Here is a 9,548-nt window from a genome sequence, read left to right on the forward strand (position 1 = left end):
CAGAATAGAAGAATTCATAGATACAGACAGCAGATTAGGGGTTGTCAGGGGCTGAGGGATTAGGGCATGGGGAGTGGCCATGTAATGGATACGGGGTTTCTGTATGGGATGATGAAATATTCTGAAAGTACATAGTGGTGATGGTGGCACAATGTGCATTAGTAAATGCACTAAATGTCACTAAGTAAATGCACTAACTACAATATTGGCCAGGCATGGTGGTTCACAACTATAACCCCAGCACTTTGGGAGGCCAAGGCAGGAGTATCATTTGAGCCCAGGAGTTCGAGACCGGCCTGGCCAACATGGCGAAACCCCCATCTCTACAAAAAAATACACAAACAATTAGCCATGTATGGTGGCATACATCTGTAGTCCCAGCTACTTGGGAGGCTGACGTGGGTCGCCTGAGACCAAGAGGCAGAGGCTGCAGTGATTGGAGATCGCGCCACTGCACTCCACCCTGGGCAACAGAGTGAGACTCTGTCTCAAACAACAACAAAAACACAATATATTTTGGTAATTCATAACTTCTTAGGATGAATTTTAAATGTTTATTTTTTATGCAAGAGCTAACACAAGTGCTCTCAGCATGATGACTTTTTACTTTCTGAAAGATTGTACTGTGAGCTTTAAAATCTCTTTGTCCATTAATAGTTTTAGTGACTCACAAAATGAAGATTTTCAGACCCAATATAGCTAGAAACAAGTGGCCTAGCAGGACAAGGTCATGGTGTACAGCCAAGCTGTACCTTGGTGTGAATGCAGTGGCTAGAATGCATCAACACCAAGGTTTATCAAGTAGTGACACTGTGGACACCAATACTTGGAAAATGGTAGTGCCACCATCATAGACCCCCACTTTCCCCATCAGAGATCCCAGTGCCAAGGATGTGCCAACTTCTTCCTGTTCCTTGGGTTTTCTCTCTTTTTTTTTCTTTTTGTGGGGGGACAGGGTCTCGCTTTTGTCGCCCAGGCTGGAGTGCAATGGCACCATCTCAGCTCACTGCAACCTCTACCTCCTGGGTTGAAGCAATTCTCCTGCCTCATCCTCCAGAGTAGCTGGGATTACAGGCGCCCACCACCACACCTGGCTAATTTTTGTATTTTTAGTAGAAACGGGGTTTCACCATGTTGGCCAGACTGGTCTCGAATACTTGACCTCAGGTGATCCACCCACCTCGGCTTCCCAAAGTGCTGTGATTACAGGCGTGAACCACAGTGCCCAGCATAGGGTTTTCTCTTAAACGTGGGAATGGACAGAACACCTTTCACTTCATGAGGTAGATTGTTTCCAAAGGTGGCTGCTCCCATGGCTCCCACTCTGCATGTCCTTCTACAGCATTACTTGGCACTCTGCCCAACAAGAGGCAGAGGCTTTTTCCCCTTCTCTGGAATCAGAGCTGGCCTTGTGACTTGTTTGGACTACTAGGATGTGGCAGACGGAACATTAGGTGACTTCCAGGCCTAGGCCATAACAGGCTTTGCAGTTTCTGCCGTTGCCCTCTTGGAAGCCAGCACTGTAGACAGAAGTCTGGGCTATCCTGCCTGAGAGGCCGCATGGAGAGAGAGGTCCTGCAGGATGAGACGCCATGTGGAGGAGAGTAATACAAGCCAGCTAACAGCCAGCACCAACTGCCAGACATGGGATGGAGGCCATCTTGGATGTTCAAGCCTTGGCTAAGCTCCCTGCTGGATGAAGTCACATGAGTGACCCCAACCAACACGAGATGGAGCAGAAGAACCATGCCTTACAGGTCAGTCAATACATAAACTCATAAGAACTCATCAATTGTTATTTTATGCCACTAAATTTGGGGGTGGCTTGTTGGGCGGCTCTACACTTGAGATCCAGACCAAATGGAGAGACTATGGTAAGCTCTGGGGAGCAGGTCGCAACCTGAAAGGCCTGGCGGACTCGACTTGTGGAGGAAGACTGCTGGCCCCTACTTATTCCCCCAGCAGAATAAGTAATAATTACAAAGGATTTGAAGGGAAGAAGGGAAATTGATGAGGGAGAGCCGGTTCTTGTTCTCTATCTGTCTTGGAATATTTTTTGGCATCATCCTTAGTGTACTATTTCTAATAGTCATACAATGACGTATTGTCCTCTTGCCCTTTCTCTATTTCTCCATTTAACAGGTTAGGTCTGTGCAGGCTGGATGCTGCAGCTCAGACATCGAGGACCACATTAGATCCTATATGCCTCCGTGGCAAGAGATAGTATCACAATGTAGAAAATGCTTGTATAGGCTGGGCGAGGTGGCTCACACCTGTAATCCCAGCACTTTGGGAGGCTGAGGTGAGCAGATCACTTGAGGTCAGGAGTTCGAGATGAGCCTGGCCAAGGTGGTGAAACCCCGTCTCTACTAAAAATACAAAAATTAGCCGGGCATGGTGGTGCTTGCCTGTAGTCCAGCTACTTGGGAGACTGAGGCATGAACATTGCTTGAACCCAGGAGGTGGAGGTTGCAGTAAGCCGAGATCACACCACTGCACTCCAGCCAGGGGGACAGAGTGAGGCTCTGTCTCAAAAAAAAAAAAAAAAAAAGGAAAGAAAAAAAAAAAAAGAAAATGCTTGTGTAGCAAACAGGTTATGCTTTAGAAAACCATAGCTATCTTTGATAGAGGAGTTTGGGTTGAGAACATATTCAACTTGACTTTTATTTGTTTAAATGATTACGTCGATGACCAACCTCAGGTGAGCTTATGACTGGGCAGGGAATGTGACCAATGTCTGAAGTCTGTGCCACGCCACTGCCCACGGCTGCTCAGCTTCAGAACAAAGTGGTTATTTGTATCAGTGAATCCAGGTTGGTCCTCTTGCCTCCCATGCTATCATTGGATATATCAAGTTTGTAAGTACAATATCACCAGAAATGTCACTTGTAAATACAAAGCTCAAATCATCAGATCCAAGACTCTAAGAAACCCAGCCTTGCAGAACAAGGATGGAACTTGAGAGGGGAGAGAATGTGCTAGAGCTTACCCTGATGACCTGGAGGGTCACAGCCTTACCCAGATGCACAGGGGCTGCAGTCAGAGTGGGGACAAGTTTTCTGTTCAAAGGCAGTAAAAACCTTTTTAGAACAATGGAAGCAAATAATATCTCTTGTTGCGTCGTGTACAAAATGTGAGACAGATCAATGGAATACACACAATAACAGATAAAGGAAATATACAGGAAATGGGCGCAAGAAAAACACCTGGGTCCCTGAATGACAGGAAATAGTGCTGTTTAAATGGGTTTGCACTAAGGTTCTGTTAGAAATTTCTTCCCTAGCAATGAAAGACAGTTAAAGGGAATCATGTCATTGTATGTGTAAATCTTGATATTTTAATTGCATATGTATGGTATAAATCAAGCTTTTGTCTGATTTCCACTGTCTGTAAGAGTTAAAATTAAACAAATAAACACTTGGCTGGATCACACATTGAATTAATGATCTTAACACAAAAATGATACTGAAGACAATGTGAATGCACTAATGCCACCGAACTGTATACTTAAAAATGGTTAAGATGGTAAGTTGTATGTTATGGGTATTTTACCACTATTTTAAAAAAAGCTTTTAAGAAAAACGGCTAATAAGATTTCTGGGTTCAGGCAGGAGTAGGAAGGCAGTGAAAACCCGAATTCCCCCACTTCTCCTAAAAGAAGTCCAAATACAAGAAGAATGAATGAAACCCCCTCCTTGATATACTGGAGAAAACCAGAACCTATGACATCAGAAAGCGCTAGGATGTGACAAAGCAGGGAGGGGACTACAAAGGGCCTCAGCGGTCCTGACCAGGATCCACCCTTTCAGGACATGGCCCAGGCCAGCGCAGGATCGCATGGCGGCAGATGCGAGCCCCAGGAGAACTTCCTAACGCACGAACTGTGCGGCGGCGCCAGAAGAGGGCGCCCGGGAGCCGAACAGGAGGCCAAGCCCCGGGCCTTCCCGCGTTCCCGGGGGGGTCCCTGGGCTAAGGCAGATAGAAGGCGCCCACCTGTCAGCAGTGAGAACCAGAATCCACAAAGGCCTACGTGCGGCAGGCACTGGGACAAAGCAAAGCGACCCACAGAGCAAGAGGACACAGCTGCCGCCGCCGCCGCTCACCGGAAAAAGCGTTGCACAGGGCCCGAGGCAGGGGCTTCGCAAAGGCGTTCAGCTCCTTCCTGCTGGGAGTTGTTCTGGGTCTCCTGGTCCCACGGGCCGTTTGCCCAGCCGTTTCCGAAGCCGCAGCCTTGCTCCGGATTCGTCTTTTTTTTTTTTTTTTTTTTTTTTTTGACAGTGCTAGGAAACATGCGTTTAATAAAGAAATTTAGGCATGCAGTTTTCAATTAACATGGACCATTATGTCTCTCTCCTTCCGCTTACACTGAAGATCAGGACCATGAAGTGAATTTGAATTTCTTTCTTTTCTTTTCTTTTTTTCTTTTTCTTTTCTTTTCGAGACAGGGTCTTGCTGTATGGCCCAGGCTGGAGGATCATGGCTCACTGCAGCCTCCACATCCTGGCCTCCAGCAATCCTCCCACCTCAGCCTCCTGAGTAGCTGTGACTACAGGTGTGCACCACCACGCCCAGCTAATTTTAAAATTTTGTTAGTAGAGATGGGGTCTCACTATATTACCCAGGCTGGTCTCCAACACCTGGGCTCAATCGATCCTCTCACTTTAGCCTCCCAAAGTGCTGGGATTACAGTCGTGAACCACTGGACCCAGCCACAAATTCCTTATTTTTTTTGTCCTACAATATGAGCAACCAGTGAAAAGAGAAGCCTGCCACGGGGAGGGGAGCGCAGACCCAGCAGGCAGGCTCTCAATGGGAGGTTCAAGGCGAGTCCCCCTCCTACCCACCTGCTCCCAGCTGAGAGTCCATCTGGGCCTCTGGTGGGCAAGGACAAAAAACTCCATTTGGTTGAGAAGACATGACTGGCACTGGCTCAAAGCCAAGCAAATACTTGGTGGGCCTGCTTGGAGTTTAGCTCATACTTTTTGATTTTCTATTCATTGAATTTCACTGCTGTAGGAGCCTCATATAAATGGAATCAGATAGTATTTGTTTTTTATGGCAGGCTTTGGGGGATGTATCTTTTTGAAGGCTCTTTATCACTAAACACTAAATAGTTTAATTACAGTGGAAATTCTCTGGACTAGATTGTAAATGTGGATCAGATTTGGAAATAAGACTTTTTTCAAGTCAAAGAAGAAAAATCAATTTAAAAATACAAGGCAATGGCCAGGCGTGGTGGCTCACGCCTATAATTCCAGCACCTTGGGAGGCCAAGGCAGGTGGATCACCTGAGGTCAGAAATTCGAGACCAGCCTGGTCATGATGGTGAAACCCTGTCTCTACTAAAAATACAAAAGAAAAAATTAGCCGGGCATAGTGGTGCATGCCTGTAGTCCCAGCTACTGAGGACGCTGAGGCTAAGGAGGATTGCTTGAACCCGGGAGGCAGAGGTTGTAGTGAGCAAAGATCGTGCCACTGCACTCCAGCCTGGGCAACAGAGTGAGACTCCACCTCAAAAAAGAAAAAAAAAAAAAAAGACATGTCAGAAACAAAGAAAGAAAGACACAACAGGCTCAGAATCAACGTCAACCTGGGCAAAGGTCAGAAATGGAGCAAGGACCCTTCTTTGTGAGCAGATTTGAAATGATAGGTTCAGCAACTTCAGCTCTTCTGATTCTCTCTTTCTTCTTGAGTCCATTTGGGTGAGTTGTGTTTTCCTGAGAGTTTGTCCATTCCATCCAGATGTTCACATTAGTCGGGATCTGTGAAGAATGTCAATGGCTGTGAGGCGAGGGCCCCTTGCCAGTCCCCATGTTCGTTATTTATGGATGCCTGATGCCCACAACCTCGACTTCTCAGCTGAGGGCAGCTCCTCCCGTCCTCTCACTGCTTCCACCTAAGCCACCAGGAAATCCTATTGGCTCCACTTACAAAAGCTCTCCAGAGTCTGCTACCTCTCACCACCCCACTGTGGCCTTCCTGACCTGGTCTCCCTGCTTCTGCCCTGGCCCCCACAGCTCGCAGACAGCTGCCAGAGGAGTCTGTCTGAATCAACTTCAGATTGCGTCACTTTTTTTTCAAAATCCGACAAAGCTCCCTATTCCATTCAGAGTGAGAAGGGCCCTGCCATGTAGCCTTTCCTCCTCCTCCTCACCAACCCCACTCTCACTCCAGCCATCCTGATCTCCTTGCTGGTCCCGGAGCAGGCCGGCCATGCTCTTGCCCCAGGGCCTTTGCACTTGCTGCCCCTCTCCTGGGATGCCCTCCTGGATCTCTGGATGGCTCCCTCCTGCCCTCCCTCCCTCGAGTCTTTCCTCACATGTCCCCTTCTCAGAGGGGCTCACCCTGGTGCCCTTCGAAAGTGGGCATCTACTGCCTTCCCACCCTGGCACCTGCACCCTCCTGTCTTCCTTTTTCTGTTCTCCATCCTACTCATCTCCCCCAACTAGAAAGGCAGCTGTAGCTGTCAGAGCATGGGATCTCCATCTGTTTGCAAATGCATCCTGGGACCTAGAACAGTGCCTGGCCCACAAAAAGTACCTAATAAGTATCTGCTGAATGAATAATTGGCTGAGTTTTCTGTACCAAAGACTGAGCTAAGACTCTTTAAACGGATGATCTTATTTAAGCCTTACAGCAAGTAAATGTTATCCCCATCTTCCTGATGAGGACACAGTGACCACCACGCTCAAGGACACAGAGGGTGGACGTGCCACATCCACACTCTTGACTTAGAGCGGCTGGATGGACAGGGACTTAGGAAGCCTGCAGCAGCCAGCGTGAGATTATGAGGCTGAGCTGAGAATATCAAGACTATACTGAGCAGGGGGCCTTGGCAAGTTCGGAGAGCCCGGCGGCTGAGGAAGAGGTCGGAGTATGGTGTGTGTTTACAGACCTCTTCAAACGAGGTAGGAAGGCCAGAAGTCAAAAAGGAAACAAGTGATATTTAGCCACATAAAAATGAAAATCCAGTGGTTGGAAATCCATTCCAAATACACACAGGCAACGGATAAGTGACCCAGGCCAGGCACAGAAGGCCACGCACCTGTAGGATTGCACTCTGAGCTCCCAAATGCATAGGAATAGAAGGGCGGGTGCTAGGGGCTGAGGGGACGGGAAAGGGCACAGGTGTTTCATGGGGACAGAGCTTCCGTTTCATGAAGTGAAAAGAGTTTGGAGACAGATGGTGGTGACTGGACTGTACACTTACACATGGTAGCGATGGTACACTTTGCATTATGTATATTTTACCAAGATTTTTTAAAATGTCAAAGGCAAATGACCAAATGGTTCCTTGTCCTGTAGCTGTAGCAGCCATCGGCTATTAGTGACAAAGCCCCTGAGTCAAGATGACAGCAGCCCCCATAACTCCTAATCGGCTCTCCTGCGTGGAGTCATTTAGGAGTAGTCGCATTAGAGACAAGTCCGACATTTAATCTTCCACCGTGGCCAGGGCCCCAGCTGGCAGCGAGGATGGGAGACTCCGGGCAGAGCAGAGGGCGCTGACAGTGGGGCCTGGCCTGGCTTGGGTCCCTCTGGCCTTTCACCAGGGGCCACCCTTCCTTGGGGCTTTCTTGGGTCGCCGCTGCTCCCGCTCCTCTCCCCCATCTTACCCCCTCACCCCCTCTTTCTTCACATCTTTCTCTAGCACTCCCTCCACTTTCACCCACCCTTCTGCAAGAGTGTGGGACCACAAATGAGTTTTCACCCGGCCTGGGGACAAACATGCCCCCACAGGTGCTGGGTGACTTTCCAGGACAGTAATCTGCTTTAGGCTAAAATGGGACTTGATCTTCTGTTAGCCCTAATCATCAATTAGCAGAGCCAGTGAAGGTGCAGAACCTACCACCTTTTCAGGCCTCCTCCCACCTCTGCCACCTCCACTCTCCTTCCTGGGATGTGGGGGCTGGCACACGTGTGGCCCAGGGCATTGGTGGGATTGCGCTGAGCTGGGTCATTAGCGTAATCCTGGACAAGGGCAGGCAGGGCAAGCAGAGGGCCAGCTCCGGGGCTCAGGCGAGGCTAGGGGCTTCCCCCAGACACCCTGCTCCTCCTCTGCCGGACCCCCACTTCACAGGGCACTTCGTGTTCTCAAAGGGCTTCCAAACAACATGGTGGCCTTGAATGCCCAGGGAAACCTCAGAGTTGCTTATCTCCCTCTAGACAGAAGGGGAATCTGGGCCAAGAGGGAGAAGTCGCCCTGTCCAAGGCCACTTGGCCAGCTCATGGCGGTGCTGGGACAAGGCTGGCCAGCCGTCCCATGCTCAGAAGGGACCTGGTGGGGCAGGTGATCTCAGAGGAGGCCCACTTCTAGGTCTCACATTCTTGTATCCTTGGATTCTCTCACTCTGGTGGGGACAGGCAGACCAAGCTCTCTTGGACCTGGGAAGAGGGACCTTTGGAAGTCCCTTGGGATTGAGTTCTAGAGACTTGACACTGTTTCAGCAAGTGGCATTGTGAGGTCTATGCCTTGAACGCACCTCAGGCATCTCATCCACAGAACAGGGACAATGACCATTCCATCTTGCCAAGGAGTGGGGGCACACACCATGCTGCTGGCAGCCAGAGTAGAAAGTCAAGGGGTCCCAGCTGAAGCACCGCCACAGAAGCAGGATGCAGTCCAAGAGGGGACTTCAGAGCAGGGACCCGAGGCCAAGGCGTCAGGGAGGTCTTTCTGCAGGGGGATCTCTTTAGGAGTTGGGCCCTAAAAACAAATAAGAGCAGGAAAGGCACTTGGTGGTTTTGGTCTATTCACGGTGCTGTGCAGCCATCACCACCATCCAGCCACAGAACTCGTTCATCTTCCCAAACTGAAGCTCTGGCCCCGTTCAATACCAGCTCCCCACCCCCCAGCCCCTGGCACCCCCCCTTCCACTGTCCATCTCTATGGAGTTGACCACTCTAGGCCCCTCGTATAAGTGGTAATTTTACAGTATTTGCCCTCCTGTGACTGGCTCATTTCACTGAGCAATGTCCTCAACGGTCATCCATGTTTGAGCATGTGTCAAATTTCATTTCTTTTTAAGGGTGAATCATATTCCATTGTCTGTATAGACCACAATTTGTTTATCTAATCATCCATTGATGTTTGTTTCTTTGTTTGCTTTGAGACAGAGTCTTGCTCTGTCACTCAGGCTGGAGTGCCCTGGCGCCATCACAGCTCACCGCAGCCTCAACCTCCCAGGCTCAAGCAGTCCTCCCACCTCTCCACCTCCCAAGTAGCTGTGACTACAGGCGCCTGCCACTGTGCCCTGCTAATTTTTGTATTTTTTGTAGAGACAGAGTCTCACTATGTGGCCCAGGCTAGTCTCAAACTCCTGGGCTCAAGTGATCCTCTCACCTTGGCCTCCCAAAGAACTGGGATTACAGGCATAAGCCACCATGTCCAGCCCAATTGTCTATTGATGGACACAGGTTGCTTCCATGTTTCAGCTGTTGTGAATCATTCCTGTAATCCCAGCTCTTTGGGAGGCCCTTCCAGACCCTGCTTTCCATTCCTCTGGGCCTATACCCAGCAGTGCGGTTGCTGGGCCCTATGGGAATTCTAG

Source organism: Macaca mulatta, chromosome X (genome assembly GCF_049350105.2).
Source record: "Macaca mulatta isolate MMU2019108-1 chromosome X, T2T-MMU8v2.0, whole genome shotgun sequence".
NCBI lineage: Eukaryota > Metazoa > Chordata > Mammalia > Primates > Cercopithecidae > Macaca > Macaca mulatta.